Source organism: Felis catus, chromosome X (genome assembly GCF_018350175.1).
Source record: "Felis catus isolate Fca126 chromosome X, F.catus_Fca126_mat1.0, whole genome shotgun sequence".
NCBI classification, from domain to species: domain Eukaryota; kingdom Metazoa; phylum Chordata; class Mammalia; order Carnivora; family Felidae; genus Felis; species Felis catus.
In genome coordinates, this window is record NC_058386.1 from 3,441,415 (window position 1) to 3,467,324 (window position 25,910).

Sequence of the window (25,910 nt, forward strand, 5' to 3'; positions counted from 1 at the left end):
TCCATCCACCTACCCACCCACCTATCCATCCATCCGTCCGTCTATCTATCTATCTCTATCTATCTATCTATCTATCTATCTATCTTCAATCATCTATGAGCTATATGTATATTAGCTACATGCAGACAATTCACTCCTGAAATGATTGTCCCTTTCTTCAGCATGCATGTGTTCCAGGAAAGGTTACCAGCCATTTTGGAGAGTATGTGAAACATAGTGACCCAATATGGGTCCCGATACGGGAATATGGCACACCAAGAAGCCAATTCAGCTGTCTTTGCAACCGAGATAGACACAGGAAGGGCAGTCCACCTTCTGGTAGGGAGCAATGTGCCCCTTTAAGACACTCTGGCAGAGGAAACCGTCAGGGGGCTCATATGGAAGCCCCAAATGGCAGGGTCTCCTCAGGGAGTGAGCTCTGATTTGCAGCTGCTGGTGACTGAGAAGGGTCCCTCTCCACCCCCTCCCTCCACAGAGCCTGCCTTGGGGAAAGGAGCAGTGGGATTTATTTATGAGGCAATGGTAAATGATTCTTTCAGGCCACACTGGCATGGCTCGCTATTCAGTAAATGAAATGCAACCCTTTCAGACTGCTGGTGTTGCCTTGCAGGACTAATATCTACCTGGAGGCTAACAGAGTTCTGTCCAATTTTGGCCATGAGAAATTATATTCCAGATTAGATGATCTGAGCGTACAATACCATAGTCTTGAAATCATGGCCTGAGTTACAATGGTTTGTGCTATAATTCTCTCTCTCATTGCTTAAAAAAATATCTTCTCAAAATAAAGATATACTAGTATCAGATCGAATGTGGCACGGAACAGACAGAAATATGCTGGTCCAGGAACAGTGACAAATGAGCACAGGAGGCTGTTTAGAATTTAGAAATATAAAGAGCTTGCTTACCGCAGAGATTCAGCAAGTCAGTTACTCCAGATGTCCATGGGTCTTATAGCAGGAGATGACCCTGGAAATAACATGAAAGAAGGTGACTTCAGTCTTCATTTATTTTTCTCATTCAAGGGAGACCACTTCTGCATCGGTGAATTCAATTAGGAGGTTGGAAACCCGAATGTAAAGATATATTGTGTGCCTTGAGACGTCTAGCATACCATCAAAGCAAACAGGAAGTTCAGCTCAGCCTATAAAACTAATTACCGGGAGATCTCTCTGCAAACAACCGCCTTAGAGTTTCTGAATGTGAAGAAATGGGCAGCAGCTTGGATTTTGGCTCTATGGTACTCGTATGTTTTCAGGCGTGACGACATGCTCTTTGCCGACTTTTCAATCCATTTTAGGAGTACGCGCACAGACGGTAATGCGTGTATAATATATGTTCTTGGATTATTTCTGCTTCGGTCCTGAAACAGATGTTTGTGCTTAGAAATAATCTCTGCAGACTATTTCACCTAAATGGGAAGGACTGATAAAGGGAGTTACCATATTTGTGACAAATACTGTGTGCAATTCGTTTGTAACTAAATCTGCACTGTTTTGTCAGGTAGCAAAATTAATGACTAAGGGGTAGGGGGCCCTTTAGAGGTTGCAAAGCTGTTTTGTAGTGCTTATATCCAGAATGATTTTTCAAACATGTGGATCTAATGAAGGTCCTATTAGTCATGGATCAGCCATAAGCCTGTGGGCGAGTTTCTCCACCCGTCTGACGTTCCCTGTTCTCATCTGTAGGGATGCTAGCCGGATAATGTGCAAAATGTGTGATGTACTATTGAAAAGGCACAGTGCCTATTAAGATGATATTATGATGATGATGGTGACGATGGTGATGATAATCATGGTGATGAAGATGAAGAGGAGAAGGAAGAACATGAACATGTTGAAATATTTTTCTGTCTTGGCCTGAATTCCCTAAAAGCAGCACCTGCGGTGTGTGATTTATTGCGAGCGTGGAATATTCCCAAGAAAAGCTCTTAAGAGGGTAAGGGAAGCCAGTAGGGCAGGGGAAGTAAGTTACGTGAAATTGGTGTTTCAGCTGGAGTCCGGCCTTATCCTGGGCCTGGAGGGAGCTCTGAGTTGTGAAGAATATCTCCGAGTGGTCTTCCTTTGAGGGAGCGCTGAATTTTGTGTCCTCTCACCAAACACTCACTGGTTGGGAGCCAACCCAGAGGAGGAGTGAGTGACCTCTTAGGCATTTCCGGGCAATGTGGCTCTCATCAGCTGAGGGCAGCATTTCTAAACCTGGGTGCCTTTGCAATATTACCAGGGGATATTTGGTAATATTTGAACACATTTTTTATTTGACTGAGGATGCCACTGACATTGAGTAAGTAGAACCCAAGGATCTTATTAAACAGCTTATAATCCACAGAACAGCCCCTACAAATGAATTATCCAGGCTCTCATGTCAATAGCCCCAAGTGTGGAAAGCCCAAAGGACATGTTTCTGAAGAAGAAAGAATCTTTGTGGGATTGGCAGCCAATACTCATGGCAGCTGGTGAATATGTGCCATGACCCAATGAGGAGAGTCTGGCGGGGCGAACCAAGTCTCCACTGGCATTTGTGTGTCTGTATTGGCAACTATTTTGGAAGAAGAGCTAGTCTTCTTCTATTCAAGATAGCAATTCTTCAGGGGTACCTGGGTGGCTCAGCCAGTTAAGTGTCCGACTTTGGCTCAGGTCGTGATCTTGTAGTTCATGAGTTCAAGCCCCACATTGGGCTCTGTGCTGATAGCTCAGAGCCTGGAGCCTGCTACAGATTCTGTGTCTACCTCTCTCTGCCCCTCCACCCCTCATGCTCTGGTTCTCTCTCTCTCAAACACAAACATTAAAACAAAAAGAGAGCAATTCTTTCAAAGTCAGGAACTTATTTTTCTTTGCTCCGCGAATGGTTTCCAAAGATAAATAGCTGGCTGATGCCAACCCAGGTCACTCGGAAACTCCATTTTGCCAAGGACTTGGTACCAACTGCAAAATTAATGTTGGTGTTGCTGGGAAATTCTGAAGGAGCTGACAGGCTTTGAGGAGGTGATGAGAACCCACTCCTGTGATGAGGTTTCCTTGCAAAGTTTGGATGTTTGATTCCCTAGTGCTTTCATTAACATAATTGAAGGGAGGATTTATTTTGTGCTGGTTAAGTGAACTTAAGGAGACTAATTATATGCTGCCCTCCTTGCAACATTAATTTAGTCTTGGAATTCTTAACAGCAGGGAGAGGACGTGCTTAAATATTATACACAATGAATGTCTTTGGTTGTCTCGAGGACAGGGACGATGGCTTTTGTCCATTTGAATTACTGACAAGTCATAGTATATTTCTATGTGTTTAAGTAATGAGACTATTTGTTCCTGATATTCATGATTAATAAATCAGAAATAGGAGAAATTGCAAGGAAGGGTATCTCTTGGGGAGATATCTTGGCAGCTCTTTGCCAGAATGATTGATGTCTTGGTTCTTTCTTTATGTGACTTGGAAAATATACAATAGACTGTGGAGGAATATGTTGGTTGTTATCATCAAATGGTGTTCGGGGCAACTGTCCCTGCTATTTTGTGATTTCCTTCATTTCTAAGCCAACGTGTTAATTTAAAAAATATATATGTAATATAAAAACACATATATGTTATTTCCAGCTTCTTAGAAGGAACTGCTTTTGCAGAAATATATCGGTTTTATTAAATAACCAAAATCAGAACTATGGCTCCTGACTCTTGCTCTAGAGTAAAAAAGAAATGAATCAGCAGCAGGTAGCACAGCCAGCAAGACACGGAGTCTTCTAATAAAAGTACTGGGTGCAAACCTAGAAAAAAATTACTTCTATTTTTTTAAAATTACTACAAAATTCCCATTTTTTAAAATTCATAAAATTCACGTTACTTGTGTCTCTCCCTGAGTGACCTGGCTTTTCTCAGATATCTAGTTGTCAAATTTTGAATTATGGTGTGGCACCTGCTAGGACGGCCTACTCTGGAGAAATGGGGAAGGGGCGGGGATAACACAATGTGATGTCATAGGGTTGCAGGAAAAATAATACTTCAGAAGAACCAAAACGAGAAGGATCGGATGCAGGTACATGGGTACAGGTGAAATTCTATGAAAAGCATAAATTGCTAAGCTATCAAAGAAAATTTCCGAAAGAAGTCACAGTTCCATTTTAACAGGTGAATTTCAAATACTTAGTAGCTGAAAATAACCTGTGTTCTTGACTCAAGTCTTCCCATAATCAGGGGCGCCTGGGTGGCTCAGTCCGTTAGGCGTCCCACTTCAGCTCTGATCGTGATCTCATCTTCCGTGAGTTCAAGTTCCGCATTGGGCTCTGTGCGGACAGGTCAGAGCCTGGAGCCTGCTTTGGATTCTCTGTCTCCCTCTCTCTCTGCACCCCCCCCCCCACTCATGTTGTTCCTCTCTCTCTCAACAATTAATAAACATTAAAAAAAAAAAATCAGTCTTCCTGTAATTGAGTACCTTGATGGAGGTTGTACTTAAGATGTGTTAGGGAAGGTGGTTGGCATCTCAGGTAACATACTGGTCATCTGAGCTTGGGGAGCCTGGCAGGGTCTGAGTCCTGAGCCCCAGGTGGCAGGTGTGGAAAACTGACATCATTCATTCCCTTGTACAGTCACCAGGGATTGAGGTGGGAGGGAGGGGGCTTTGAGAAACAAAAACCCACACACCCAATGGGATGTCTATCCCATGAACTTTCTGGTTTTCACAACCACTGTGGACTGAAAATAGTAACTACACATCTGTTTCAAGAGAATAAAAACAAAACAAACAGAGTCAGATGGGACCGGTTATGGGAAATTCTAAGCGGACATGCCCCAATCTCCAATCGTGTATGCATTGTGGGAACAGGAGCCCATGGTGATGCGGTGGTCGGCCTCATGTGAGACACAAAGGTCAGAAGCCATTTGCTTACGGGCTTCAAGCAAAGGAAGTAAAATCTGCTTACAAAATGCACAAAGGTTTGCTCCATAATTCACAGTTCTAAATAAAATTTATAGAACTTACTGAGATAAAAGTTGAACCCAACCCCGTTTTTATGGGCCTTATATTTAGACTATTTTTTATGATGATAGGATGGCTTTGTGCTGTCATTTTCAAAGGCCTGTAAAATCAGCCCCACCTGTCGCAGAGAGCTGAGATTTATTTTTCAGGAATTTATGGTTTCAATCAGAGTTTGCCTACTGGATTACTGGTTACGCACCATTGCAATCCACAGGGAAGAAAGCTTTTTACTGATAATGATTCGGATCACATATTGCTTGGTTACTAACCAAAGCAATTATCATGGGAATCAAACTTTTCATATATTCCTTGAGAGTCACAGGATTCCAAAGAAAAGGATGATAAAGACAGAAAATCAGTAGACTCCACTAATTCCTTCCACATGTACCGAGCACCTGTCACGTGTCACAAGTCTAAACAGCGGAGATGAGGAGGAAAAATCTAGATTCTAAGCTAAAACGCTCATCCCTTAGCACCATGGTTAATCCTCAGTGGAGGGTGAATCCATCAGAGACAGATCCTGAAAGATATGCTACTTTGCCTCATGTAGTGAAGTATTTCGAAACAAGAAATATTTTGGTATTGAAAATCGGTTTTGGAGGCCGGTCACTTACATTGACATACACTGGGTGGATTTAGACGCATGTTCCCTTGGACCCAAATCCTGGCTCTGGTTAACTGTGCCAGTGGATAATTTATGCACTCACTGATTCGGTGGCTCAGATGCCTGGTGGAGGTAATGGAAGGAGACAGATTGCCAACTCGAGGGGAAGAGAGGAGTAAAAGGCATTGTGAACACACACAGCAGAATTTTAATGGCCTTACCCACTTGGAGATGTGTCAGTCTCTAATACGTGTGGCATTAATTGAGTGGTTTATTTATTTTCTTCTCAGCATTCTTAACTGACTGAGCCACCCAGGCGCCCCAACTTCTCAGCATCCTAAAGGGCAAATGCCTCAAAGCGAATCCTATTTATAAAGTGTATCTCTGTTAGGGAAGCTTGTATTATATATTAATATTTTGGAAATCTCTATTTATTATTCCAATGCTTCAACATCTTGGTTCGGTGCACAGACATTCGAGGCAAACCTTCTGGGTTCAAACTGTGGATTCAGTGATACTAGCAGGGAGAGTTCAAGCCAGTGACTCCCCAACTCTTTCTTTCTCATTGTCCTCATCTGTAAATTGCGAATAAAGTACTAACTACCTCATAAGGTTCCTACAGGGACAGATGAGCAAATACACGGAAGCTGTGTGGAAAAGTATCTTGCTCCTATTAAGTGCTATAAAGTGGTATCACATTTAATGATTGATCTATATGTATTAATTATATATTATATTATTGTTATCCTACTACCAGCAGTAACCTTCTGCCTCAGTTCCAGACTTATGTTCATTCAGGTAACACACACATATTTATTTTGGTGACGTCCGTATCAGGTATGATGATGCCTGTGAGTAGCAGTCATAGCATCCCTCCTTGGCTGGGTACCCACTACACTTCCAGCCACTGACATGTACCATTTTAATCCCCATGCCCACCGCAAGTTATCCTCTGGCTCATACACTGCACTGTTAGCTGGGTAATCTTTCTCTCTAGCAAGAACGTACTTTCATAAAATGCGTGTATTTGCTGTATATCTCTATGCAAAGCCAGGGCGCAGTGCTTCACGTTTGCTGTATTCAGCGTGTGAATAAAGAAATGGGTCAAACCACCTGTGGAAGTGGAGGGCCCTTTAAAAACGTGTGTTCGCTGATGCCTCTTCAAATCTTGGCCAGCCCCCCCGCCGCCCCCCGTCTCAGCCACGGAGTAAGAGCTACATTCAGTGGGGAGCCACCTTGTGCCAGGAACGTCACCTCCATGAGCTCTATTTCTCATAGCGGCTCCCCAGATAGGTAGAGTTTCGAGAAGCAGCCAAGACCACATAGCCAGTGAGCCCAGCATCAGGCTCTGAGCCCCTAGACCAGCTGGGTGTTAAACCTGGAGGACTGCCATTCCTACGTGAGTCTTTGGGGTGGCACAAAAATAATCAATTTAAATCTATATATTTGTCTACATGTAATGACGATGAAAGAATAAGCCAGCTACGTGGACTCGATGGGCCTTTCCATTTCTCTCAACCCTGGCACGTGCCCTGACCAACGTTTTTGTGACCTTGTTAATGCACGTTATGTTTTGTGTGATATGACTACGTGGTGACTTAAATGTACAGGCGTTTAAAGTTCCAGATCTCTTCTCTCAGCCTTACGCAACAGTAGGGACAAGTGGGTTAAATAGCCAGTGTTTGTAAAACGCTTTGTGATTCTGCCTGTGTTTTTCCTACTTCAGTGTGTTTCCAGTGGAGAGCAGAAAAGATGGTGAACTCTGGGAATACTGCCTGGGATATTATTGAATTACCGGTGTCCTGTTCAGTGATTTACAACCTGTGGGACCACAGACCTTAAGGCACTTGTGTTCCAGGGATATTCCCCAAATTCCACTACTGCGTATGCTTTCTTTCGACTTAAAATGTACGTTCATGGGGCGCCTGGGTGGCTCAGTCGGTGAAGCATCCGACTTCGACTCAGGTCATGCTCTCGTGGTCTGTGAGTTCGAGCCCCGCGTCGGGCTCTGTGCCGACAGCTCAGAGCCTGCTTCGGATTCTGTGTCTCCCTCTCTCTCTGCTCCTCCCCCGCTCATGCTCTGTCTCTCTCTCTCAAAAATGAATAAATGTTAAAAAAATTTTTTTAAATGTACATTCATGATAAAGGAGATCTCTTAAATATGTGATACAAATTGTAATCAACATTATGCTGCATTTTGCTCCTAAGGAAATGAAAGAATGATCTTACTACATAATAAATGAAGCTGGAAGTTAAAAGGATGATATCTGAAATTATTCCATTTGTGTTTTAAGAGAGTTATTATAATTTATTTCATATTTATCTAATTTTGCCATAATTCATTTGGTTCTTTCATCTCACCTGTTTTGTTGGACTTAATTTATCTCATTTATTATTACAGGCATTGGAATCACCGGGAAATAACTCACACCACAGGTAATGATGAGATGTTAATATGCTCCAATAAATTATCTTTATTTCTTCTGGAGTTATACTCAAAGACAGATAACTATGTGCCAGCAGTCAACAAAGCAAGAAAAATACTTTCAGATACTTTCTAGGCACACACAACACAGTCCTGACTACATGCTGGGGTTTCACGATAAGAAATAGCCCAATGGATTCTGTGCCATTGTTAAAATGCAGCATGCTGGCTTTGGTTTTTTGTTTTGTTTGTTTCCTGGTTTTAGGGTTCTTTTTCTGCATTTTTTTGATCATATCCTATTGAGCTGGGATCACATTATACCAACGTTAATTATATACCTGGTTAACAGATCTTTGTAGAAAACTGAAGATCTATGTTTACACAATATGTGTTTGCAAGGATTCAATAAAAAATTAAAATTTAAATTCAGTTTTTAGAAATTAAAATTCTATTGACAGGGGTGCCTGCATGGCTCAGTCAGTTAAGCGTCTGACTTGGGCTCAGGTCATGATCTCATGGTTTGTGAGTTCGAGCCCCACGTCGGGCTCTGTGCTGACAGCTCAGAGCCTGCAGCCTGCTTGGGATTCTGTGTCTCCCTCTCTCTCTGCCCCTCCCCCACCCACGGTCTGTCTCTCTGTCTCAAAAAAGACATTAAACATTTTAAAAAAGTGAAAAAATTCTATTGATGAATCTGAACTAGAGTTTGTAATAGGAGAAGTGGGATATGTCTCATTCCCATTATTTACTAGTTTGCAAAGTAATGAGTTGATGCACAAATATTTTCTAAAGATAATCAACATGCATATTTTTAGCATCATCACGAACTCACACATTTAAATATACATTTAAATGTATATTTTAATACATTTAAATTATTATCCTTATTAATGGTCAGAATGTATCATCTTTGGCCAGTGGGAGCCTATTCAAGTCGGCTCTTGAGTCCTTTAGAGTCCTTTAGACCTCCTAGAAGTCTTTCAAGGTTTTGCTTCCTAGTGACTACCCAGTTAATAAAAAGGAATTCTTTTTTTTTTTGAGTTTATTTTTTTTGAGAGAAAGAGAAAGGGAGAGTGAGCATGAGTGGGAAAGGGACAGAGAGAGAGGGAGAGACTGAGAATCCCAAGTGGGTTCCATACCATCAGCACAAAGCCTGACATGGAGCTTGAACTCACAAGCCACGAGATCACGACCTGAGCCGAAACCAAGAGCCACCCAGTGCCCTGACTTCTTCTTTACAGATGAATTGTAAGTGAAAAATGAAGAAAGAAGGGTATCAGTAAACTATCACTATTTTTCAGCCCCTTCGGAATTAATGCATTTAGGCAATGATCACCAAGGCCCGCCAACATCCCAAAGAGAGAGACAACCGTGTCTTTGTAGATCCTGGCGGGAAGGCTCCATGCCACTTATGAAGACGTCTTGCCAAATTCAAGCTAGTCTTGAATCTGGTCAAAATTCTAGACCGTGCAATTTAAGTGCAACAGAGGTCCAAACTACCTGGTAGGGAGTTCTAGAGCCAAAAGTTATTAGATTTCTCCTGAATTGATATAAGTGGCCAACTGCTTTTATCTCCACACCCGCCACTGGTCAAGGTCCACCACTTGAGGGATGTGCAGACGTGAGGGGAAGCAATACTATGCAGCGCAGGGTAATTCTCACAAAGGGATGAAACTAGAAGCAGTTAGCAGCCAACATTTCCAGCAGATAAGGAAAAGGAGGCCACTCTGAAGATGGGTCACTTAGGACCCCTGTAATGTATGCCACCAACCAGTCCATAATAACTCCTACGTGTCAAGCTGTTCCATGTCTTTGAGATCTTCCTTAACAAACCTCATTGTCAATCACTCACTGCCAACTGCTCGATGCCGGTTTAAGCTGCTTGCAAGGTCACACGTATGGAGCAAAAGTTGTCCAAAGGAATATTAATGAAAGCAGAAAACATGAGCTTGGGGAGTGATTTTTCACATTAATAGGTTTTACAGTATAGTCTACGTTACTAACCACCTCTTTGTCACGTATGATAGGACTCTCCTTTTTCTTTCTTCGCTTTAAGCAGGAAGCATTTCAACTATCTGCCATCTCTCCCTCCCCATCAGCCTCCAGGCATTAATGACCAGGAAGGCAAAATTGATCCTGGAAACACCAAAGAAAGAGTGGGTATTGTTGTCATTGAATATTGCATTCTGATACATGATCTTAGGTTTCTAGGCTCATGATCCTATAGCTATGATGTAAATTAAGCTGTTTGAAAGAGTGGCAATGGACATTTCTAAATACGTATTTTTAATGTGATTTCACCACTTCATGTCATTATATAAACCGACAGATACATTGTCAAGAAATCTGCATGGCTCCAAAAATCCCAAAGAAAACAATATGACCTTTCTCTATTATGTAGAGATTACTTTCAATATTTTGTTTTATATTCGAGTCATTGTCTATGGGTAGAAATAATATCATATGATGCTTACCATAATATTCACATGTTCTACACCTTTTTTCAACATTTATTTATTTTTGGGACAGAGCGAGACAGAGCATGAACGGGGGAGGGGCAGAGAGAGAGGGAGGCACAGAATCGGAAACAGGCTCCAGGCTCTGAGCCATCAGCCCAGAGCCCGACGCGGGGCTCGAACTCACGGACCGCGAGATCGTGACCTGGCTGAAGTCGGACGCTTAACCGACTGCGCCACCCAGGCGCCCCTCTACACCTTTTTTGAATATGCATTTTTCAATTGGTAAATAATAAATATCCTTTGCTATTAAATATTTTTCTGTATTATTACAGTACTTGATGGATTATATGGATAGAGTACAAATAATTTATTCAGCCCTCTAACGATAGGGATTTAGAAAGTTGGGGTATCCTTTTATTTACTAACTTTTATTAAAAAGTTAGTAAAAATCTCACTGAATACCTTAAAATGTCCCCCATCATTTCCTGAAGAAAATTCCTAAGATGGAATATATCATCTGTTTTTATTTTTCAAGTGAGAATGGTGTTGATAGCTCTTCCAGAAAGGGCAAACCAAAAACAAACAAAAAAAATGCAATCCAGCAAATTCTCAAGCTGAATTGGGAGGGAAAGTTCTGGTTGATGAGTCTTAAGAAAAGCAATTCAGGCTTAAAAAATTGTGATGTGTTAACAAAATGCACCAAATTTTGACTACTTGGAATGAGAGCAATATATATTATTTTATCTTATTTTATTACTTCATGGACATTTGGAGAAAATGTATATGTATTTAATGCATTCACACCCTAATTTTCCTGTGAACATTTAAAAGGTTAAAGACCACTTACTATGTATGAGTTTGTCTGTAATAGGAAATTAACTACTCATGCAATTAAGGCCCCTGCTTGGAGCTCCCAGTCTGACTTTGAAGTGCTAATAAGACAAAATTACTCAAATCCAGGAAAGAAATTAGGAAATGTAAAATGTTAATTAAATTCAGAAACAGAACTAATACAAAAACCAATGTGAAATGGAAATTAAACACGGGGAATATATATATGTCTGTGTGTGTGTGTGTGTGTGTGTGTGTGTGTGTGTTTAGATAGCAGGTAAAAAGAATCCAAATTAAGTAGGAAATTACAAATAGATCTTTAAAATTGCATCAAGTGATTTTGCCCACCTTTAATAAGTTCAGTGATGGCTTCTCAGAAGGTAAATAAGGATCCAATTACCATAATCGGGTGGATGTTTCCTTCACAAAAGGACAGTCCCATAATTATAACAATTGAAAACAGAAAATCAACTTATCGTCAGATGTCATGCAAGGGTCTTTTCTTTTAAAAATTTTTTTTTCAACGTTTATTTATTTTGGGGACAGAGAGAGAGCACGAACGGGGGAGGGGCAAAGAGAGAGGGAGACACAGAATCGGAAACAGGCTCCAGGCTCTGAGCCATCAGCCCAGAGCCTGACGCGGGGCTCGAACTCCTGGACCGCGAGATCGTGACCTGGCTGAAGTCGGATGCCCAACCGACTGTGCCACCCAGGCGCCCCGCAAGGGTCTTTTCTAGATGGAATGTGGTGGCTAGGATCCCTGAATTTTCCTTTTAGCTCCATTCCGAAAATGAGAGTCATAATCCCAACTAAACCGGGGCGATATAGGTGGGGTTTACCATGTCATGCCCTCAAGGAGACCTGATCCAAGGTAACTGTCCCATAAACTTCCCAGGTGATTTGAATTTTGACAAAAATTCAGTGGACCAGGGATCCTTCCAGATTCGCTCTCTGGGTTGCAGTGAAATGGCACTTAGGAAGAGTTTCCTCAGAATCACATCGCGTGTTACCGCTTCTCCCTCCCCTAAAGCAAACCTGTTTTGAACCTTCAAGGTGGTTGTTATTAGTTTTTTAGCACATGGTGAGCAGGAAGAAAATGCAATTTAAACCAATTTAAACCAATGCATTTCGGACCATATGTATATGTGTTTCACACTTCCTGCCACATATTTCTGACAAAAATATTATTGAAGATGATGTTGAATCATTTTTCTGAGATTTAACATGCACTAACTTTAAAGATGCATCCCAGCAAAGACACTCCTGGATCAATAATATTTCTTGACAAATGTTGCACCTTTCCAATACGGATTTAATTTTTACTTTTAGTATGTGTTGACTGTTAGTATTAAGTTTGTGTTTTTCTCACGAAATTATATTTCAATTGAAAGTATGAATTTTTCATTTTTTGGTTTTTTAGTAAGCTCCACGGCCAGCACAAGCTCAATGCAGGGCTTGAACTCATGAACCTGAGATCAAGATGTGAGCTGAAATCAAGAGTGGGATGCTTAAGCGACTGAGCCGCTCAGGCGCCCCATGAAATTTTGCTATTTTATTTGTTCTTTGTTCAGTGATACCAAATATGTGTGTGTGATATCCGAGGTGTCTCTCCTCGAGAATTCGTGTTCTCCATTTTTTTTTCACTGAGGTATAATTGGCATATACTATTACGTTTGTTTTGGGTGTACAACATAGTGATTTGATATTTGTATACATTGTGAAAGAGCATTTACTATAATTCTAGGTACCACCTGTGACCTTACGAAAGTAATATAGTATCATCAACTATATTCCCCATACGGTACATCACATCCCCCTGACTTATATGTATTTTATAACTAGAAGGTTGAACTTCTTAATTCCCTTCACCGCTTTGCCCTCCCCCACCCCTACCCCTTTCCTTCTGGCAACCACCCATGTGTTCTGTCTGAGTCTGCATTTTGTTTTGTTGGTTTATTTCGCTTTTTAGATCCACATATCGCGAAATCATTCAATAGTCTTCTTCTGTCTGACTTATTTCACTTAGCATCACACCCTCTCACTCCATCCACATTGTGACAAATGGCAAGCTTGTATTTTTTTAAATGGTTGAGTAATATTCCATTGTGTGTATGTATATGTGTGTGTGCGCGTGTATGTGTGAGTGTGTATCTTCTTTACCCTTTCACCCATGGATGGACACTAACGTTGTTTCCTAATCTGGCTATTATAAATAATACTGTAATGAGCTCAGGGGGCAGGTATCTATTCAAATTAGTGTTTTTGTTTGTTTTCTTTGAATAGATGACCAGTACTGGAATTGCTGGGTCATATGGTACTTGTATCTTTAATTTTTTTTAGGAACCTCCCTATTGTCTTCCACAGTGGCTGCACCAGTTTGCATTCCCACCAACAGTGCACGGTGGTTCCTTTTTCTCCACATTCTTGCCCACACCCGTTGTTTCTTGTCTTTTCTATACGAGCCATTCTGACAGATGTGAGGCGATATCTCATTCTGGTTTTGATGTACATTTCTCTGATGGTGAGTGATGACGAACATCTATTCATGTGCCTGTTGGCCATCTGGATGTCTTCTTTGGAGAAATATCTATTCAGATCCTCTGCCCCCTTTTTAGTTGGATCGTTTGTTTTTTTGTTAGTGTTCTCAATTTTTTATGTTTTGATTTTTTCTCTCATTTCTCTTTGGGACCCTGATTCCAGGTATTGTTCCATAGGTAATGTTACTATGAAGGCACTAAGAGATTGGAATAGGAAAGGACTGGGATATATACACATATATATGAATATATATAATTGTGTGTGTGCACACACACTGTTGGTGGGAATGCAAACTGGTACAGCCACTACCAGTGGGAGGAAGACGGTAGGGAGGTTCCTAAAAAAGTTAAAGACACAAGTACCATATGGCCCACCAATTCCAGTCCTGGTCATCTATTCAAAATAATAGACAACATATATATGTGTGTGCGTTGTGTGTGTATGATATAACACTTGTTACATCATGACATTGTGATGTGTTTCTTAGGAAAGTATAAATATACAAGTACAATCCATCTTTTATTCTAAAGTGGTATCTATTCTTTTTCCTGTTGAAGCCATTGTTTTCTTTACATTAATTTTATAGGAATGGCAGTATTTTATTGATTTTTTTAGTTAAAAATTTTTAATGTTTATTTATTTAATAAATAATATTAACAGGGGAGGAGCAGAGAAAGAGGGAGACACAGAATGCGAAGTAGGCTCCAGGCTCTGAGCTGTCAAGCACAGAGTTGCTGTGACCTGAGCCGAAGTTGGGTACGTTACCGACTGAGCCACAGAGGCACCCTGGAACAGCAGTATTTTAAATATTAAGAGTTAATCATACCTACACAAATTATATTCTAAAACTGGTGTGAATTCACAGTGAAATTTCTGAAGCTCCTCAGTTAGCTTAGGGATCCCCATCTTCTTAAGGGCAATGTGTAGATTTGCCAGTCTGAGACAGAAAGTATTTCCTGTCAATTCCCCAGGGTGGACCGTTCTGGGACATTGTCTGGTGGGGCAGAAATAACACAGAAAGCTGTCACCCTCTCATGCAGGTTGTGATTAAGCAGGTGTATGACCATCCTTTCCAAAGTGCGTTCTTACTCAGAACACTCATTTCAGGAGATTATCTGAGGGAGAACAGTGTGGGTAGGTCCTGGGGTCAAATAAAAGGTACGGACTTGCAACACATAGCAGAGTATTAAAATCTCTGAAATCTCCTACAGGGGAGAGTCCTGCTCTCCTTTCTCTTCCCCTACATTTATTTACACACTTTTTAAAATGTGGGAGTGCCTGGGTGGCTCTGGGTGGCTCAGTCGGTTGAGCGTCCGACTTCGGCTCAGGTCATGATCTCACGGTTCGTGGGTTCGAGCCCTGCATCAGGGTCTGTGCTGACAGGTGAGAGCCTGGAGCCTGCTTCAGATTCTGTGTCTCCCTCTCTCTCTGCTCCTTCTTGGCCCGTGCTCTGTCTCTGTCTCTCAAAAATAAATAAACGTTAAAAATATTAAAAAATGAATAAAAAAATGAGGCATTTTCTCCTCCCTAAGTATGGGCATATCTTTTTAAAAGATACGATAGAAGGTGAAAAAATTTGAATTGGGAATACAAATAAAATACAATCTTTATCCTCAGCTTTCTTGTGTAAGTATTAAGTGGGCTGAAGAAAATACTTTTTATGTTTCCTTTTATATCTGAAGATTTATATCTCATGGCACTAGTTAATTCATTTGACTATTTTTCCCCTAAATCACAGCACATGCCTTTTCCCCACTTTATTTTCTGTGAGGCAGATACGTTTTTGATAACAGAATATATTATCTGAAAATATAAGAATATTCTTTTCTTCCACATGACCATATTTTCCTCCAGTTCAGCAAGAAAACAATGAAATGTATCCTTTCGAATATCTTCAGTTGAATCTAGAAACCTATGCATTAATGCTAATTCTACCAGTTGCAATCTATATCATGAAAACACATGTATATAGGGATCTGAAAACCAGGCAAGACTGAAATATAGCCTTTTGGAAGTTGCCAGAAGAACATTGTCTTTAGTTTCAAATTTGCTTTTTTTTTTTTTTCTGGAAAGAGAAACCTGCTGAGGGATGAAACGGTCTAATTAACTCTCGGGTTCGTCGGAGACACATGTGAAAAAAATAAAGGTGAAAGGTAGCAGTTTCCTGTCTTCATTCGTAACATGTCTTGTCATCCACATGCAAGGTTAGTTATTTCTAAATATCTCACCTTGAAGATGTAAGCGGGCTGTCACAAAGGTATGCGATGGTGCTCAATTTCGAAGTCATTTTTAAGAGAAGAAGTGCTTCCAGTTGGAGACACTTGTTACAAAAATGCATAAAACCGCTGGTTTTACTAAGCTCTTTATTCCACTGCCTGTAACATGGATTTAGCCCAGTGACAGTAATAACTGAGTGGTATCTAACCGGGCTCCAAAGCAACTCAATGACGCCAGTGCTTTTAAGGTTTGGGCAAAGAGTTAAGGGCATATATTATGGGCAGCTATCCATCATAGGAGAGCATTACTAGCACAGATCTATATGCAAACACCATATCATCTGATCTACAAAGCTGACAATGTAATGCCAAGGTGTTAAGGAGTGGTGACGAGCTCAGTATCTTGAAGAGATACCTGCATTCGATGTCCATCGTAGCATTAGTTACAAGAGCCAAGGTATGGAAACAGCCTACGTGTCCACTGATAGATGAATAAAGCAAATATGAGAGAAATGGAGAGAGAGATGATAGACAGATGATAGGTAGGTAGGTATATGGATAATAGTAGATAGATAGAAAGAAAGACACACACATGGAATATTATTCGACGTCTAGCAAGAAGGAAATCAAGGAATTTTGTCATTTGCCACAACATGGATGGACCTCGTGGGCACTCCACTAAGTGTGGTAAGCCAGACACAGAAAGGTAAGTGACGCACGGTCTCACTCACGTGGAATCTATAAAAGTTGAACTCAGAGAAGCAGCAAGTAGGATAGTACTAGCTAGGAGCTGGGAGAAATGACAATATGTTGGCCAAGGGAGAAAACGTTACATTTATGCACAGTAAGTATACCTGGTGGTCTAATATACAGTGTGGTGACCACAGTCCATAACACTGTGTTGTATACTTGAAAGTTGCTAAGGAAGTAGATTTTAAATATGCTCACCACACACACACACACACACACACACACACACACACACACAGATGGTAAATGTGAGGTGATGGACACATTAATTAACTGGATTGTGATGACCATTTCAAAATGTGTACATATGGCCAAACACCAGGTTGCACACCTTAAATATGTATAATTTTTGTCAATTATACCTCACAAAGCTGGGGAAAAGGATAATAAATAGCACCAGCGTATTCCAGGAGGATATGCGTGTCACTTTGGTACACCCTAAGATTGTTGGAGAGTTGTAACAAAACCCACAGTCTGAAAGGTCATGTGAAGAAAAGTCTCAGCGAGCAGAACAGAGTTTTATAGAATTATCAGGAGAATCAGAATTTTGATAGGATCCTTCAGCCACCTGGAAGACATCACTTCCACATTTGGGATCTTTCATTGACTTGCGAAGTGACTTCCATAATCTCACGAAGGTCTAGGGGCCTCGGTCTTGTTAGTACAATTTGCCAGTTCCCCCATCACATCGTAAATCCTACTTTAAGACGGGTGAATCCTAGAGAATGAAGTCATCCAGGTGCACTTTTTCATGGACATTTGATGCGGGGACTTTGGAGTCCCGAGGTGTCATGCCATGAAGGCACACTCAACATCCCCGTGCTTGTCTTCTGACTCTGAATCGTGTGCTCTTTTCAAAACTTCTGTCTACCTCCCGTCTTCCATGTTTTGTATAAATGCCCGCCCTTCTTTTGTATCTACCTCCGCTTTCTTTACCTTAGGTCATGTTTTCATGTGTGGATCCATGGAAGGTTTAGGCGAGCGCCTCAACTTGGGCATTTCTGTATCTCACGCTGGACTCAGCACACTTTACTCAGCGACTTAAATCCTCATTAAGCCCTTAAAAGCATCAGTCTCCCACAGCTTCAGTTTCGGTTTAACCTTTGTTTATCAGTTAATCGTTTATTGTCCAAACTGCACAAGAAAAGTGCTTGTGGAAGATTCAATAATCGGCCCCAAGTTCTGACTCCCGTGCTCTGAATGATATATCCACAAGCTTGCCATGTTCTTGGGGGTTTGGATTGGACCACACGACTTTTTTTGGCCAATGGAAATGAGCCACTACTATGTGAAGAAAAGACAAAAAAAAATGCCTGCACAGATATCATCATGCTTGGGCTTCGGTGATACGCCCCTGTCCCTCCTGTCTGAGCTCCTAAAGGAGCATCGCTGAAACATACCTGACGTGAACTGGAGCCTTGGCCCCAGCTACAGGCAGGAGCAGAGAGGCTGAGACTCATCCACGCCAACAATCCTTTTCAGAATTCAGAAGGGAGGTCACGCTGCAGAAGTGTTATGGCCCAGGTGCCATAATAGAGTGCTTACAAATTCTTTCTGAGGTAATTGACACACATTTTCGACGAGTGGCTTTTTCTCTCGGTGCCTTGTATACAACATCCACCCGCACCTTTGCCCTAATAAGTAGCCACTTCAAAGCCGGAAAACCCATCAGTGACCAGCCTCTACAATTGTGTTTCCAGGAAATCTTAAGAGCTGCATTAATGCGCGCGTAACCTATCTGTAGGCGTCTCACCTTCAGCACGTGGCAACGACTTCAGCTCTGGCCTTTATAAATATCAGGGCTCGGAAGAGAGAAGAGGTTATGCATTCTTTGTAAGGCACAGGCAGGAAAGCCGTATAATTAGCTCACCTAAGTCAAATATTATCATGACTGCAGAACTGTGGCCAGCGCTGGCTGTCATGCTAATGTCCCCTTTCCCTCCCAAACTTAGCAGCGGTTGCTTTTACGTTCTTGAAGAAGTCATCCGTATAACATTTAGCCTTCACGGTATCTGAGAAAGCGAGTAGTATAGATTACAGTACTCACTTCCCGCTTTTCCCTGGACCTAATCCTCTTTTCTAAGCAAGAGTTGATAACACAAAGGCCAGCTCCTCCCAAAGTCCTCCCCTCCATCCAAGTTCGTCCTCTGTTTGACAGAAGCTTCATGTCAATGATTCAATCCTTTGACCTACTCTGGATGGGAAGATCTGTCATATTAGCAATTGAAATTGGATTTTTCCAACCAAATGAAAAGAGTATCTGACTCGACTCATTGTACATTTAAATCACCCCAATCATATATTTTTGTATGGCATGCACTTTTTTTTTTCCAAGAGGACAAGAGAAGGGGCATTGAAAAATCTATAAAAGAAAGATGACCTAACTGAATAACTATATCACAACCTCAAGAAATATTGTCCACAGATAAAAAGAAGGCACCTGTCCCTGTAAACACAAGAATTAGGTGGCATATGGAGCGCCTGGGTGGCTCAGTCAGTTAAATGTCCAACTCAGCTCAGGTCACGGTTCGTAAGTTCGAGCCCTGTGTCAGGTTTGTGCTGACAGCTCAGAGCCTGGGCCTGCTTCAGATTCTGTGTCTCCCTCTCTCTTTGCTCCTGCCCTACTCACGCTCTGTCTCTCTCTCTATCACAAGTAAATGAACACTAAAAACAAGAAATGGGTGGCATTTCATCTTGACTCAACCATCAGCCCGGGTATGCAACGATTCAGCCATCAGCCTGTAAGTTAGACCAAAATTGGCACTGAAATCCAACTGATTTCTTTCCTACCCGGGCACTACCCAGAGTCCATTGAAAATGGTACTACACTGTCAACATACTCCTTGCTAACACCCGAACAAGTAATTCAGGCATGGCAGACCAGCCCATGTGTGAGAGCCAAGAGACATATTTGAGGAACTGCCTTTAGCCCTTCAGTAAACTTAAAATAAGCCACATCAAGAATGCTGGTGAGGTTATACCATCACACTTCAGGGGTTTTTTAATGCTGTGGTTCCACTTTTATGCAATAATTATGCCCTAAGTGAACAGTCCTCAACCTACACGGTCAAGAAAGGAATGCCTTCCGTAACCCAAAATATAACTGACCCATCACTCCCTGGGACAGAATTTAGAATGGAGACTCATGCTTTTTAACAGCAAGCCAGGCAATAATCAACAGTTGGGGTTGAGCGGCTGATGCAATACTGTGCTTTTTGGTTACTTATAAAGACAGAGAGTATCAGAATTGAGTGATAAGTCCTATTTTAATCTGTCACCACTTTCCGATGACAAGGGCCAACTACAATCTCTTCCACTCAGACCTCCAAGCTACCCGTCCTAATCATGATTTTGTATTCAGCAAATAGGTCTCTCTTCTGGAAATTGCACTTAATGGGAACATCTTATCGGTACTCCGATATCTTAGAGGAAATTCAATGTGGCGCAGATTGAGGGACATGGAGATCTTGGCAAACCGATTCCTAGGTTGAGAGGCAATCCTCTGATCGATGATCAGAATGTATGCGGATTTAGTGGCTTTCAGAGAAACAGGACAGTGAGGCTACGAAAGCTGCACAGGTGACTTCTATCCCTGAAGCTTTGTGACAGCAGAGATATGTCAGGGGTGGGTCCAACTTTATTTTCTCCTTCATCCGAATCAGGGCACGGAAATTAGAGTCAGCAGTGATTAACAGTATCACATAGCAAGTATGAAGTTCTAGGATGCCGTGACGTATACACATCATTTAACAATTTATATCAGCAACATCCAACAGATGGAAATATTCTTTACAGAAATTTCTATTGGACGCTGCTGATATTAATAGTTAAGTGACATGTAGACCATGTGGTAACCGAGCATGAACAGTGTTAAGGATCCACGGACACCTTGGGCTTTCATTTATATTCAAGCAAATTTCAGTTTTAAAGTAAATAGCCACACACTGAATATATTGGACAATACAGATTTATGGTTTTTTATGTATTTGTTTCAAATTGTAGATTCACTTTTTTTTCTAAGTAGAAATTTGATGCTAGGAATGCTTTTGGGTGTATTTGGAGGGATAGATGTACTCTTCCATAAAGGTAAGGAATAAGTCAATGCACTGCATATCCCCCATTTTACCAGTTCCTTTCCCCCCAGAAAAACCTTTACTATTAAGTTTATGGGTTCCACATCAAGCCAATGCCATCCGCCTGAATGATTCCAATTTCAATCATATATTAACTACAGGGACATAATCACTGACTATAGGATTGTCTTTCAGATGGAAACTCGTGCACCATAAAATCATATTTGGGGGCTGGTGGGGATATACACCTCATGCTGGAGAGACGTTAGAATAAACAGGGCAATTTGAGGTGAGCCAGAGCATGAAAATGAGTCAGGAAGGTATGAGTTAGTCAAGAATATCAGCTAGTCTGAGGAGGTTGGTGGACCAGTTACAACATTGGCCATGGGTTTTCAGCCTGCTGTATGTATATCTATATTCCAGTACAGATTTTTTTTTCTCTTGAACCTCACTGTCTCTTGTCACCCCAGACAAGTTACCCCATCTTGATGTCATCCTAGAGCAGGAATCCCTCAGTCAACTGCCAGCCAGCCTCCAGGAGGAGAGCCACCAGTCTGACACGTACGGGCCAAAGCCCTGTGGCCAACCAGCCCCAGCCAACAGGCCCAGGCAAGTAAGGTCATCCTAAACTCAAAGAATGGCAAGCTAAACAATCATGTCCGCTCTTGCGGCAGATGGGGAAGGCAAAGCACAACAGACTGATGTTTGGTGGGGCAAAGTTTGGTTAAGCATGGGACGGCATTAGGCAAGCCGGTGTGAAGGCAGAGGTACAAAGAGCATCCAGAATTCAGTTAGAAAGGTCAGAAAAGAGGCTACTGCATGGGAGAGAAGTCAGTTGGACCTCCAGTCCTGTGTTCACTCTTTTAGTGTCTGAGCCAGGAGGGTATGGTTTCTACCTGCTCCTAAATATGGAGGCACAGAGACACTGTAATTCCCCAAAGATGCTTCTGGAACAGAGGATCCCTAATACCTTTTATCTCCATGCTACACATGCATTCTCCAATTTATAAAGCATGAGACGCCACCCACCACCTTTGTAAAAATATAATTATTTGAGCTTTTTAATATTTGAGGTTATAAAGGACCGAATGCATTCCTAAGATAGGCATTTTGAATAAAACGTATTAGAATAACTCTATGGAGACTTGGATCAGCGGGGATTACAAAATGGTATGTGAAACTGAAGAGTCTATTGAGGGAAAGTAAGTAGCCTTTTCCATCCACGTTGCTAGGTCATATAATACCGAGTGCAAACAAAAAGGTTCTCATTATTGTTCTCAGTGGTTGGACCTTATATAATGTCATAAATGCAAAGGACTTCAGCAGGTTCACAGGTATGAATTTACATGTAGGTATATATAGGTATATAGGTATATATATATATACACACACATATATATACCTACATGTAAATATATATATATAAATATATATATATATATATACCTATGTATATATATGTGTGTGTGTATGTATATATAGGCATATACTACATATAGTAATACATATACCACATATAAAAGTATATATAGATGTACATACTTATATACACTTATATATGTACTATATATTATATATACTATACACACACACTTATATATCAGTATTTACTTATACCAAAAATATACCAAAAAAGAAATATAAAACATAAATTAAATATACATATTTATAAACACATAAATTATATATACTATATATTATGTATATGCTATATGCACACATGTACATATAAGTATTTACTCATACATGCCAAAAAATATACCAGAAAGGAAATATAAGACATAAATTAAATATAAACTTACATTTATACAAATAAATATGTATTTATATCTATGCATATATATGCTATATATGCATAGTTATAAATATATGTAAGCATATAAATATGTGCTTATATACACTTATATACAGCATAGTACATATATAAATGTACTTATATATACTTATACTTATGTATATAAACTTGTATATACTTATAGACTTATATAAATGTATAAACGTATATAACATATTTTATATAAATTTATTTATTTATATTTATGTTTATGTTTATGTTTATGTTTATGTTTATGTTTATATGCCACAACTGGTTACATGAGGTCCTGCTGTCATTTCTTTTTTGGTAGGAAGTCAATTTAAATTTTATATTGGGTCTTCTTCTGTTTCCAGTTAGGATATAGAAACTATGAAGAAGAAATCACTCTTATGTTATGAAACAGTGGATACGGTCCAAATTGTATTTATTATGAACACATCAGAGATCTGAGGAAGCCAAGAAACCTATTAAGTTAAATTGTAAAGGAGATGAGCTCTCTGTGTGAGAGAATGGCCAACGGCTCTTATTATCCCCAAGGAGTTGGAGGAAGGAGTAAGAGAAGGGAGAAGGCAAAAAGATAAGGAGGAAGATTTGTTCCAGAAGCTAAATTGCAACTAATTCTCCATGGCTGTATGGTCCCGTGAGACGGTTAGAATCCTGAAGAGAGCCACAGAAGGATTCTGCATTTCCCACTGACTATTCACACAAGATCTATGCAAATGTACAAAGAGCTCACTCGTGCCTGAGGGCAGGATGGGAGACTTGGTGTACATCCGCAGTTACTAGGTATTCAGGCCTCATCCAAGAGCCATGTAGCCATGCTCTGAAGGCAGAAGCTTGGGACAAGAGCCAAGAGTCATCCTCCAAAGCACTCCTGGCCTTCCTAGATTGTAAGGTGACAGTCTTCTAGAGTCTGGGGGAAGACCATGGGTGCAGAGAGATGCCTCCCCAAAACAGAAATATCAGAGCAGCAGTAGAGAATAAGGGGAAAATCCTTAACAAACCTAAAAGCTGGCCACTGGGCAGTAAACACAAAAGGCCACACATGGAATGAAATTATGCAAATGCTCAGCAATTATGCTGAAAAAACAAAAACAAAAACAAAACCTAAAGCCTACTCTCAAAACACCTGAAGGAATGAGTCAAGTTCAATCAAATCAAAGCTGTAAAAGACAAATTTAGTGGACATAGAGGTCATAATAACACAGCTTCACACTCTAGTGACTTAATAGGAAAAAGGATATATTTTCCCCCTGAGGTTAAAGATTATATGGTTCACATTCTACCCTTCTTTAATCAAAATCCCTGGTGTGCAAATCAAGCGTCATGAGACATGCAAAGAATTAAAAATTGTAAGTGTGTGACACGTGTTTAAAAGAGAAATAGTCAATAAAAGCACACCCAGAGGTGGTCCAGATACTGGAATTACCTGACAAGGAATTTAAAATAACTATGATAGATTGATAGGTAGATTGATAGACAAAGTGATAGGTAGATAAGAGTTAATGCAGAAGATGCACAAAAGAATGAAGACTAGATGTTTTCATAAAAAGATTGGAATTCTAAAAAGTTACCAAAAAGTAATAGTGGAAGTTAAAAACTTCAGTATGAAAAATGACATATTCGCTAGATTCAGCCAACAGATTAGAACAGCAGAAGAAAAAGTGTATGATATGTTGACATAAGTGCATAGAAAAGTACCCAAACTGATAAACAAAAATTTTAGGGCACCTGGATGGCTCCGTCGGTTAAGCACGGGACTCTTGATTTTGGTTCAGGTCATGATGTCATCATTCGTGAGATTGAGCCCTGTGTCGGGTTCTACGCTGACAGCTTGGAGCCTGCTTGGGATTCTCTCTCTTCCTCTATCTTTCTGCCCCTCCCCACTTGCAACAGCACACATGTGCATGTGCGCTCTCTCTCTCTCTTTCTCTCTCTCTCAAAATAGATAAACTTTAAAAAATTTACATCAAAAAGTGGAAAACAAACAGAATAGAGCATCTGATACCTGATGGAATTTATCGGAAGCTAAACATATGTACATTTGGATTTTCAAGAGCTGTTGTATAGAAAAGGCCAGAATAAATATCTGAAAATGAAATAGGTGAAAAAGTTCAAGAGTGGATAAAACACATCACCCAAGTTAGGTGAGACGCTCAGGAATCCCTAAGCAGCATTAGTACGAGGAAAAGTGCACTTGGTCACACTGTAGTCAAGCTGGTGAAAAAGGAAGTGATACGTGAACCTGAAAGCAATCGGTCATGAAAGACATGTTTGAGGCAGAGAAACAACGAGAGGGAGAAAATCTGACACGTCACCATGTAAGGGGAGCCCAGAAGACAATGGATTGAAAACCAACTTGCTGAAGGTACTGTGCTCTGGAAATCTTGCAACACCAGAAATGTAAATGATGGAGCCTTAAAATGTAGGAAATAATGTAGTTCTAAAGGGACACATAGAAAACAACCCACCCACATTTAGTAACAGGTGGAGGAAATATTCAAGGAAGACAGGGAAGGTTTGAGCAAAGTTACCTATTTGAAATTTATGTAAGGGTATACCCAGCAACTTCAGAGCATACATTGATTTTCAAGTGCATACTTTGGTTTCTCTTCAGATCGTATAAATCTTTCGCCTTTTACTAAAGATTTTCAAGTGCACTTGGAACATTCAGTTATGGGCTGCCCTAAAAATAAAGCTCAAAAATCATTAAAACTCTAGAACCACACTCAGGGTATTCACTGACTAAAAGGATATTGTACATTAAGAGCAATTACATAGGTAGACAATCTCCCAGGTACTTCAACAAAGCAACGGGGGTGTGAATGTGTATGCATGCACCTGTGTGTGTTTGAGTGTATTTGTGTGTGTCTGTATTGTGATAGAGAGAGAGAGAAACAGAGAGAAATAAAGAAAATCTACATGTTTAAAAATTAAGAAAACATTTAAAACAATCAGCAAAGAAAAAACAAAGACAAGAGAAAATAGAAAACATTGACCTGCCTGATGATGAAAAGACCAAAATATCAAATATGTGTGATGTGGCTAAACAGTGCTTAGATTTAAGAAAGAGCATAAAATCAATAATCTAAGATTCTACATGAACAAGCTAGAAAAAACAAAATGAAACCATGGTAAGTTGAAGAAATTGATAAAAATTAATGCAGAAATTAATATTTTAAAAATATGCAAAACAGAGATATCAAGATTAAATGGGCTTTATGGGGGAAATTTTA

General features: G+C 40.4%; 1 long non-coding RNA gene across 1 annotated transcript in view; it reads right to left on the reverse strand.

The window, feature by feature from the left end:
• Window positions 1-907: 907 nt before the first annotated feature.
• Window positions 908-25,910, reverse strand: part of LOC123383512 — a 58,303-nt gene continuing 33,300 nt past the window's right edge. Inside the window, exons 3-4 of the long non-coding RNA XR_006593345.1 lie at window positions 9,999-10,127; window positions 908-969 (exon numbers count right to left, since the gene is read on the reverse strand). This is a non-coding gene — a long non-coding RNA (uncharacterized LOC123383512). The remainder of the gene's footprint in view (window positions 970-9,998; window positions 10,128-25,910) is intronic.